The sequence below is a fragment of the Coenobita brevimanus genome, chromosome 84 (assembly GCF_032717465.1).
Source record: "Coenobita brevimanus isolate Jiangsu-jjx chromosome 84, ASM3271746v2, whole genome shotgun sequence".
Classification (NCBI taxonomy): Eukaryota; Metazoa; Arthropoda; class Malacostraca; order Decapoda; family Coenobitidae; genus Coenobita; species Coenobita brevimanus.
Genome location: NC_137037.1, coordinates 2,232,995 through 2,242,640, shown reverse-complemented (window position 1 = coordinate 2,242,640; position 9,646 = coordinate 2,232,995).

The window sequence follows — 9,646 nt, the reverse complement described above, 5'->3', positions numbered from 1 at the left end:
TCGCCATACGCTGCATAAATAACGTACAGAAGGCTGTTAACCAGCCCTATTCGAAAATCAATCGCTAAGGAAGAGGTGTTAGGGAGCTTCCTTAACCGATGAGAATATGGAGCTCCCTAATACCTTTCTCTAAGCGATTTATTTTGCTTATTACACCTTACTGTCCAATTGTGTGCGATATAAATCCTTACAATATCGCTATACTCTGCATAAATTAACGTACAGAAGGATGTTAACCAGCCCTCTTCGAAAATCAGTCGCTAAAGAAGAGGTGTTAGGGAGCTTGCCACAAACTTATACACAGATACAAATTTATACAGAGATTGCCACAAACTTACACACCTGACAGTCACCTGGACGCCTGATTGTACTTCATACCTGCTAATTGTACTTTATAATTGTACTTCATAATTGTACTTTATAATTGTACTTCATAATTGTACTTTATAATTGTACTTCATAAGTGTACTTCATAATTGTACTTCATATTTGTACTGTCATAACTGTACTTCATAACTGTACTTCATAATTGTACTTCATAATTGTACTTCATATCTGTACTTCATATCTGTACTTCATAACTGTACTTCATAACTGTACTTCATCTCTACTTATTTGTCTGGCTTCTTATCATAATCTAACTGCAGTTCATTCACTACATTCACTTTCCATTCAGTGCTCCAGCAAACCTTTCTTTTGTGTTTTTCTGTTTTTGTGTTTTTTTTGGTAAATTTCTCTTTCCTGGACACATCACCCTCTCTCTGTACCATTTTTTTTTTTGTGGTCTCTCTCTCTCTCTCTCTCTTTCCACCCTTCACACAAAATCTATATCCGAAATTTTTCCATTGAGCATTCTCAAATATTATGCATTGACCAGTTATTTCCTTTCCTTTTTTTTTTTTTTGTCATAATTTCCTGTCTTTCAGAATGGTTTGTTTCGAGACTATCTATCTATCTATTGCCAGGCGCTTTAATTCCAAACGGAGTGGCCACAAACAAATCGCCTCCACGTCGCCCTGTCCCCCGCCACTTCACTGCCCTGCTCCCACCTCACAGACGTATTAAGTTATTTAGTTGTGTAATTGCCGGTTAAGACACGCCTCGGACTGGGAGTGAGAGAGAGCCTTCATTAACCTGTATGTTAGATCTTACCTGAGTGGAATATAATAGTTTGGTAGTGGCAGATAGCATACCTACATACATACATAGATACATACTTACATACATACTACATACATATATCCATACATACTTATATATACTTACATACATACATTATACATACATACTACATATATACAGTATATATGGATATACATACATACATACATGCATATACATATACATACATACTACATACATATATACATAGATATACATACATACATACATACACATACATACACATACATACATACTACATACATACATACATTTACATCTATCTACCTATCTATAGACAGACAGATAGATAGATAGATAGATAGAGAGATGGATGGATGGATAGATACTGTAAATAGATAGGTAGGTAAATAGATAAATACATAGACTGATGCTGTAGATAGATAATTAGATACTGTAGGTAGATAGACAGATAGATACTGTAGATAGATAGATAACGTTCTCTGGTAGGTCAAGTCCTTCACGCGACCCCTCACGCCCACGTTTACCAAAGCTGGGCACATCTGCTTTAAATGTTTACTTTCTAATTCATTTCAAATTGCTTCATGTGTTTCCCTCCACCATTTAAAATTATTATTATTCCACGTGCCAGAAGAAAAACCTTATTTGTTTATATTTACACGTGAAGTATTACCAAGATATGGGTGTGTATTGGTATTAAAAGATTGTTTTTTGCGTGGTAGGTGCTGGCGACCATCATCCACTCACTTGATGTAGTGCTGCCTACGTCTTTCGCCTTTATCAATTTTTTTTTTTGTGTCTGTCCTCCTCTCTTCCTATTTCTCCTGTCATTCCTGTCGCTTTTAATTACTCTTGTTCCCTTTCAGGTGGCATTACATTAAGTGACAAGCCAAATGGTTTCCTGTAAGCAAAGAAACCATTTACAACGCTGGGTGGTAACCATGAAACTAACCCATACGTGTTCCCTACCTGTCAGCAAGTGGGTTGGTGGAGGGTTAGTGCCCCTCCCCGTAAAACAACTAACTCAAAGACAAACGGCCACCCCTTACGGGATTCTGGCGTCTGGCTATAGATAGGCAGATAGATTATATTTTTCACTACTAAAAATTATAAGAATATGAGAGAGGGGGGGAGGGTGAGCTGGGAACAGGACAGGGAAATGGTGGGGGACAGGGCGACGTGGAGGCGATTTGCTTGTGGCCACCCCTTACGGGATTAAGGCGCCTGGCAAAAGACAGATAGAAAAATTATACGACCAGGCATACACCATACAATCTTAACTATCCCTGTGTTTGATGGGAATGGGCCTCAACCACTTCAGCCCAACGACGTAGTATGTGTCTTATGCCTATGATCTCCAGTCTCTCAAACGCAGTGTGTCCAGGCATCTCGAAATGAATGGATCTTGAATTTGGCTCTCTCTTGTATTTTGTTATTCTCTTGGAGGGAACTCTTATTGCGGGCTCATGGCCTTTGGTTCCTTCTTCCTCGCATAAAAAGAAAAAAGAAAGGTAGGGTCATCGAGAAGGTCATCGCACACCTTACCTCACGTATTATTCCGGAACAAGGACGAAGGATTGTGATATATGGAACAGCTTGTGATTATATGTGCAGATTTTGTCCTTGAGTAATTATCAGGACTGGAAAAAGCACCAAAGTTCACATTCTGGGTGCTGTGTGTGTGTGTGGGTGTGTATGTGTGGGTGTGGGTGTGGGTGTGGGTGTGGGTGTGGGTGGGTGTGGGTGGGTGTGGGTGTGGGTGTGGTTAAGGCGTCAGGTTAATAGCTTCACGTATATCCCTCAAAACTCATTTTCACATCCATATCCCAGGCGTGCCATAATTTTTTGAGCTGACTGTACTTCTAGGTAACTTTGCTTGGTTTAGGACACATTCTAAACACAATAGGGGTTAGATATCGCCTTCATTAACACCTTCCTTACTAGACGTCTTCCCTAAAATAAGATATCGCCAGTAGGAAGCAAGAATGAAGCATAGCCTACGTCAGATAGAGGAGTTTTGCATTCATACCAGCGTGCTTAGGTCTGAGGAACAAATAAACTAATACTCTTTTGTTCGCCTGAAGATTAAACTTTCCTCGTTTTCTCCCCGGTTAAGGAAGCCCCCTAACACCTCTTCCTTAGCGATTTAGTTTTGGATATGGGTGGCTTATATCCTAGTGCACAGTATTTATGCAGAGTATGGCGATATTGTAAGGATTTATGTAACGCAGAAGAGGACACTTAGATGTAATAAACAAAATAATTCGCTTCTAAATCGTTCCCATATAGAGCTTTAGGTGAAATATTTATAGACAGGCAGGCAGACAAACAGACAGATCCTTTAAATATTATCAAACTTTTTTTCTTTTTTTTTTCAAGTGATTCCGTGTCTAATCCCTGACTTGTAATTCATTGTTTATATGATGGTAACTGAGGCGTCACCGACTGTTCCTGTAGCCTCACACGCAGCCACTTTCCTTTACTTCCTTCATTTTCGAACCTAGCAAAGGACCTCTAACCCATTTCGTATCAGCTGATGATGGCCAAGTGCAGTCAGACTAGATGCGCGATGTTCCTATACTTCTCTCACCATAACCTGGCCTAGATTTTCTCCCGATTTGCAGTCCATTTCACGTGACTCAGCGGCAGGAGGAGACAATACCAGGGCTCTACATCCTTTCCTCAGCACTTCTTAATGAGTAGCAGTTATATTCCAGTGTTAATCTGTTGTTATGAATGTGCACTCAAGACAGAGGTGGGAATTTTAAGCCAAGTTAGAGTAAAATGTGGTAACCAAAGAAACTAATTCCTTCATGGAAATTAAGAGGATGGAGAGTGAGAGACTGACAAGGAGAGTGTATGTGAGTGAGGCGGAGGGGGGTAGAGAGAGGGGGAGGCCAAGGATGAGATGGAGAGATGGAGAGGAGGGGTATATGAGAGAGGGGTGTGTGAGCTGGGAGCAGGGCACTGAAATGGCGGGGGACAGGAAAACATGGAGGCTATTTGTTTATGGCCACCCCTCGCGGAATTAAGGCATCTGGCAATAGATAGACAGATAGATAGAAATTAAGTATAAATGGACTTTCTGTAACCATGGCTTATCATACAGGTGCAAAGAGCATTTAATTTTCAACAGGTAAGAAGGAAATCAACTACTGAACATCGCTTTAAAATATCAGAGGCGAAAAACCGTGAAACTTGATTGAAATTGAGTCTGAAACATAACTCGGATAAAAGGGCCTTTATCTGGACGCTCTGTGTTAGGAAATGCGACAATAAATTATCATGGTAGGACTGGGGATCATGGTAGTCGGCCCATTGTGGATAATTTATGAGTTGGTGTAAATAATGATCCAGTAATGAGGTCCTGTTGGGAGTGGATGAAAAGGTTTACGCTATCACTGGCGGCTGATTTAAAGCAGATGTATTATTCCTGTTGTTACTTCATGTTGTTACCTTCTCATGGGTTCCTTCTACGTTGCAAAAAAAAATCGCTAGGTGATATTATTCGACTGGGAGAGAGCCAATTGAGGCAGAGTTAAAGGCCAATTAATTTGTTTATCTTCGTTTTTCTGTCTTAAAATTCACACGTTCCTGGCCACCCTTAATATTACATTTGTGTTTCCTTAGTGTAGTTGTGGTCATGTCTTATACCTCTCTCTCTCTCTCTCTCTCTCTCTCTCTCTCTCTCTCTCTCTCTCCACATTCGCTGTACCGTGCGGGCTTTTCTTTGTCATGATTGCTATTCCCTCCACTTTGTTCCAGATTCTTTTCTTCCCCATGGCTGTTCGTGGTCTCTTTTCTCTTCCATTATCGCCCATTACACTCCCCTCTCCCTCCCGCCCACTCTCATCCGCCCACTCCAGCCCACCCACTTTCACCCACCCACTTCTGTATATTTTCACTCTCAGTCTCCGCCTAATCATTTTCACCTGCCCATATTCACGTCACCACCACCACTCTCCCTCACCACCATTCACCCTCACCACCACCACCACTCACCCTCACCACCACTCACCCTCACCACCACCACTCACCCTCACCACCACCACACTCACCACCACCATTCACCACCACCACTCTCCCTCACCACCACTCACCCTCACCACCACCACCACTCACCCTCACCACCATTCACCCTCACCACCACCACTCACCCTCACCACCACCACTCACCCTCACCACCACCACCACTCACCCTCACCACCACTCTCCCTCACCACCACCACCACTCGCCCTCACCACCACTCACCCTCACCACCACCACTCACCATCACCACTCACCCTCACCACCACCACTCACCCTCACCCTCACCACCACCACTCACCCTCACCACCACCACTCACCCTCACCACCACTCACCCTCACCACCACCACTCACCCTCACCACCACTCACCCTCACCACCACTCACCCTCACCACCGCCACTCACCCTCACCACCACTCACCTTCACCACTACTCACCCTCACCACCACAACTCACCCTCACCACCACAACTCACCCTCACCACCACCACTCACCACCACTCAGCCTCACCACCACCACTCACCACACTCCCTGGCCACTCGCTTCCTATCAGCCTTCAGACCGGTAATGCAAGCCTGTATGTCTCTGTTATGCCCTTCTTATATCTCCCCTCTCTCTCTCTCTCTCTCTCTCTCTCTCTCTCTCTCTCTCTCTCTCTCTCTCTCTCTCTCTCTCTCTCTCCTCTGTGTCACTTATGTCCTCCTTATATCTCCTCCCCCCTCCGTCTCTCTCTCTCTCTCTCTCTCTCTCTCTCTCTCTCTCTCTCTCTCTCCCGGCCCAGACAATTTCTACCCTAAAATACTAAAAAATGTGATGGATGTAATATGCAGCCCTCTAACATCTATCTTTAACAAGTCCCTACAACAAGGAAAGGTTCCAGCAGACTGGAGACTGGCTAACGTGACCCCTATATATAAAAAGGGCAGTAGAGATCAACCAGGTAATTATAGACCAATTAGCCTAACTTCTGTCTTGGGAAAGATCCTCGAATCATTAATTAGAGATAGGATAGTTGAGTTCCTAGAAACTAATAACGTAATTAGGAACAGCCAACATGGCTTTAGAACGCGGAGATCATGCGTGACAAATTTAATTGAGTTTTACAATTCACTTTTTAAAATGAATGATTGTACCAGGTCACTTGATATAATCTACTTAGACATCCAGAAAGCCTTTGACAAAGTGCCGCATGATAAACTAATGACAAAAGTAAGATCACTTGGCATTGACGGAAATATTCATTGGTGGATATGTTGCTGGTTAAGTGAGAGAAAGCAACGAGTCGTTATAAATAGAGTAGAGTCAGACTGGGCTCCAGTGACGAGTGGTGTTCCTCAGGGATCAGTATTGGGACCAGTCCTATTTATTATGTATATTAACGATATCGATGTTGGCCTAAACAACTTAATTTCTAAATTTGCAGGCGAGACAAAAATCGGCAACACTATATTAAGTGAAGAAGACAGAATTAGCCTTCAAAATGACCTTAATAAAATTTTCAGCTGGTCAGAAAATGGCAAATGCCCTTCAATGTAAGCAAATGTCAGGTACTGCAATGTGGGAAGAAAAACAAAAGGTATGATTACGAAATGAAGGGCCAAATAATTAGCAAGTCCTCACTAGTTAAAGATCTAGGCGTACTAATTTCAGACGATCTGAAATGTTCGAATCAATGTATCTCTGCCGCCAATAAAGCCAACAGGACCCTAGGCTTCATCAAAAGACATTTTACATATAAAAGCAAAGATATTGTAATCCCCCTATACAAAAGCATAGTCAGGCCACACTTAGAGTTTGCAGTGCAGTTTTGGGCGCCTCACCTATAGTAGGACTCGCGCACGCTCGCGGCCGTGGCGCGGCCGGCACCTGTGTACAGTGTTGCCACGTTTTCTATACCATTGTCTCTCTCTCTCTCTCTCTCTCTCTCTCTCTCTCTCTCCTGGCGGGAAATGTGAGCCACCCTGAGTACTTTTGATTCTTTTATAAGTTATTTATAATTGTGCTTTCATTTGTTAATTTGGTTTTGTCATATTTAGTAGTAGATGGAGTGTCAAAGTTACTGTCTGCTGAGAGGTTTGTTACGTTACTGATTCATACACCCCGACGTAGTGGTCCAGGGGGGAGGGGAAGTGTGAAGGGGGATTTGACCTGAGACACCCAGGAGGGATTAAGAAGGGAGGAGAGGGGAAGGGGGGGCTGGATTCACCTACCACGTGGTCAGTATTAGAAGAGAGAGAGAGAGAGAGAGAGAGAGAGAGAGAGAGAGAAATTACGTGTATAGATATATGTGCATCAATAGGAACAATGTATATCAGTGTGTGCAGTATGTACAAAGGAACAAATGAATACAAAGAAGGCAGTGACAGACCTCTCTCTCTCTCTCTCCTCCCTCCCTCTCTCTCTCTCTCTCTCTCTCTCTCTCTCCTCCCTCCCTCTCTCTCTCTCTCTCTCTCTCTCTCTCCTGGCGGGAAATGTGAGCCACCCTGAGTACTTTTGATTCTTTTATAAGTTATTTATAATTGTGCTTTCATTTGTTAATTTGGTTTTGTTATATTAAGTGATGCCGACAATGCATTCAATGCATGCCTCTCTCCCTCTCCCTCTCCCTCTCTCTCTCTCTCTTGGGACATTGAATCTCCTCATTCTCCCTTGGGACATTTATTTTAGGCCAGATGGATGTGTATTGCCACTCACAAGAATTACATGAATTATTTCTTTTACTTTGGATATTGGCATATTTCTTCTTTTTTCAGGCTCATTATCTTATATCCATAACTGTGATATTATTACCCACCCTAAAACTACGCTAAAAACCATTAAAAGTGACTACAATATCTTTTAGCAACACTGTACAATATTTGTGCCATGTTTCTGTGGTACTGTATAAATATTTTATGCATAATAAGATTACTGTTGATTCATCCATCAAAATACACAAGTGTAAGTTTTATTCATCTGAATTTATCGAATTTGTGATGCCTTGTACATAAATAGCTTCCGTTTCACATCGCAAGTTGGGGAAACGTGGCACCATTGCCCACAGGTGCAGGCCACACCCCCGCCGCAAACAGGCGGGAATCCGACTATAATTAAAGATATAGAAATACTGGAAGCGGTCCAGCGTAGGGCTACCAAGTTAATCCCGTCCCTGAGGAATAAACCATACCTCGAGAGACTCCGGGAATTAAACCTATTCTCTCTTAGAAAACGGAGACTCAGGGGACAACTGATTGAATGTTTTAAGATTCTAAAAGGCTTTAGTAATACATAAGAACATAAGAACATAAGAAGAGAGGATAACTGCAGTAGGCCGGTTGGCCCATGCTAGGCAGCTCCTATAGTAGCCGCAGCGAGAAATGAACGCTGTGGTGGGGCAGGCGGGATGACCTGGGATTCCCCCATTGTTGCCATATCCACATGTCACCGACCATAGAGGTAGGATGTCACCGACCATCGGCCACCGCTGCAGCCCCGCTCCATGATCCTTACCCTGTGTCTCTGGCTTTCTCTTTCTCTCTCGGTTTCTATATAAACTGGTGTATTTCCGAAACTAATTATGAAATTATTATGACTTTTGTTCCACACCACCACTGAGGTAAAAATCAAGGAGAGTTTTCTGTATAAAGGTTTCCCCCCCCTCCTAAATGTGGCATATGAGCGGGGGAGTGCGGCCTTGCCGATACCTCCGCCTGACCTATAATTATACACTCGCCAGAACTGACCTTCCCTCAGACAAGGGGGGGGAAACCTTTATACAGAAAACTCTCCTTGATTTTTACCTCAGTGGTGGTGTGGAACAAAAGTCATAATAATTTCATAATTAGTTTCGGAAATACACCAGTTTATATAGAAACCGAGAGAGAAAGAGAAAGCCAGAGACACAGGGTAAGGATCATGGAGCGGGGCTGCAGCGGTGGCCGATGGTCGGTGACATCCTACCTCTATGGTCGGTGACATGTAGATATGGCAGCAATGGGGGAATCCCAGGTCATCCCGCCTGCCCCACCACAGCGTTCATTTCTCGCTGCGGCTACTATAGAAGAGTAACTGAACTACTAGAATGAGATAAGGATAGCAAAGAAGAAGGCTCTCCCCCGCCCTCCAAACCCTCCAGCCGAAGCCGGCAGGAAAAAGTCAGAAAGAACACCACGCCGTATAGAAAAACTGGCGTGGACATTTTACAGGAAAGTGTGAAAGGAGAATAGAAACTATCATAGTGTAACCTGAAAAGAAGTTTTTTTTTTTAATTAGTATTGGTTATAAGATTTTCTTTATTCTATATCCACCCCTTATTTGTCATATGCTTATCTAGCCTATGCTTGAAACTCTCAATGGAAGAGGCAGCAACTACTTTACTAGGTAGCTTATTCCATTCGTCTACTACTCTATTACCAAACCAATTTCTACCGATTTCCTTTCTGAAACGGAATTTTTCTAGTTTGAAACCATTATTTCTAGTTCTATCCTGTATGCTC